Source organism: Pseudophryne corroboree, chromosome 7 (assembly GCF_028390025.1).
Source record: "Pseudophryne corroboree isolate aPseCor3 chromosome 7, aPseCor3.hap2, whole genome shotgun sequence".
NCBI lineage: Eukaryota > Metazoa > Chordata > Amphibia > Anura > Myobatrachidae > Pseudophryne > Pseudophryne corroboree.
In genome coordinates, this window is record NC_086450.1 from 246,715,949 (window position 1) to 246,718,138 (window position 2,190).

General features: G+C 47.4%; 1 pseudogene; it reads right to left on the bottom strand.

The window, feature by feature from the left end:
• Positions 1 to 1,758: 1,758 nt before the first annotated feature.
• Positions 1,759 to 1,877, bottom strand: LOC134947342 (5S ribosomal RNA; annotated as a pseudogene).
• Between the last annotated feature and the right edge of the window lie 313 nt (positions 1,878 to 2,190).

Below are 2,190 nucleotides of genomic sequence, written 5' to 3' on the forward strand. Positions count from 1 at the left end.
ACCCTGCTGGCCAATGACAGGAGGGCCAGCAAAACCAGCCCCCAGACCCTAATTACTAGTTGCCGTGCAGCTGCCCTGCTGCACGAGCAACTAATCAATCATATCGGGCAACGGGGAACGTGGTCCGCCAAAGGCGTCCCCGTTGCTATGGACCCAGCGGCTGAGGACGCCCGGCGTCCTAGCGTTGCCAGGGACCCGGCGGCTACAGTACGCACGGCGTCCTGGCGTTGCTAGGCGCCGGGCGGGCAGGGAAGAAGGCGTGGCAGCCGTGAGCGTCGCTCGGAAGCAGACCGAGCGGCGCCGCGGACCGCGGCACCTAACACAAATTACCTTAGAAAGACTAGTGTTAGTAAATATGGCTAGAATATATTAAATGCATAGTGGACCCAAAATTTCACACAGAAAGGGACTGTGTTATTTATACCCAGAATTTATATAGTGTTGAATTATTAGACATCCGGATATTTAGTAGAAATTAGCATTAATGTGCAGAGAGTGCTAGATTTATTAGATGTTATTATACCCTTGATTAAAGAACAAGGGGGACTTATATGCATATTAGGGATAAATTAGGTGAGTAGTGATATGGGAGTGTAAGTATAGTATTTTGTTGAACGAGAAGACCATTAATTAGCTGGTGCATAAGTGCTAGGATAATATGGGAGATAAAGAAATAGGGGGGGAAACAAAAAGGGGGTAAGTGACAGAGTGCTTACAGAGAAATAAAAAGTCGTCAGTCGTAAATTATCGATTAGTGGTGTATATGAGGATTGTGTATTTGTGTACGACTAGTCGTTAAAAATAATTAGCGAGAATGGAATATTAAAGTAATATCTGTGCAAAAAATGGATTATCCGTGTGTTACAATCCTGAGCACTCATGTTTTGTTATTGTTATAAATTACCTTTGCTTCAGTTTGTGGAACTACAGGTCACAGCTAGCTCCTGCATAGTTGTCTCCCAGTGCCTTTGCTCCTGCACTCAGCATCTGACTTCACAGGTGTCTGGATTCTGTAATTACAGCTCGTTACCTGAAAACTACTATTCAGCTTGTCAGCCTGCTCAGTCTGCACTGCAGCTGCATGTTATATCAATTACTGGGGGCCTGTCTGGTGCTCACAACTGATTGGTCCAGCCTGTTCTTTTAAGCCTCTCAATCCCAAGAGGCTTTGCCAGTTATAGCTACTCCATGTGGTGTTCTGCTCTCTGGTTCCTCTCTGGTCTCAGTTCATCTGTCCAGTGGGTATTGCCTTGTTCCAGTATTGAATTCCAGCTTCAACATCTTGCTGACGACTTTAGTCTGCCGACTGCCGTTACCCTGTCTCCAAGTGTCTGCACCCCAGTCCGTCCGTGTGCCGCTACCTCCTGTGTCACCCCTGGAGTACCTGCTGCTGTTCCATCTCCACGGCCCTAGCGTACCATCTGGCCGTATGCACCCTGCCACCTTCTCCAGTTCCTGTTTGTTCCTGTGTATCCCTGCGGTTGGTCATATACAACACCTCTACCATAACTCTAGTCCAGTTCAGGTATCAAGTGACCCAGACAGGGGGCCGCGACCTGCACGTCGGAAGCCGCGAAGCCCATATCCCCTTGCAGGGTTCCCTGGTGAAAACCTTCCGGCGTATTAGACTCCGCGCCTCTGTTCTGGGTAACGTCAACCACTTGGTACCTGATCCCGAATTCCGGATTCTGCACCAGTTCCTGACACCGTGTGTCAATATTCCCTACAATATTGCCGTAACGAGCCCGCTGGTCTACCCTTATACAGTACCCAATCTTCTCAAGTGGTTACCCACTTGGTACTGATTGGGCCCAACACTGCTTAGCTTCCAAGATCGGACGAGATTGGGCGTGTGCCAGTGCGGTGTGACTGTATTCATTGGCGAAATGACTTATTCACACAGTAACAGGTTTTTATTAGGAATAATTGACATTCTATCTTAGAACCATAGTTGTTAAAGTGCAGAGTGCCAAAGGATAATAAATTGTAATATACAAATCCATATATGCTTGATTGTAGATACTTCTGTCAAAGAAAGGGTGCAATTTCGTATCCTTCATTAAAGCCCAGAGGGAGTGTGGTTTTTAATTGAAAAATCCAGAACATTTCTCTTTGGGAGAGCTTCTTGGCCAGGTCTCCACCCCTGTCGCCGCTGGTCACGTGCTCGATGGCTTTGAAGGACATCTCTTC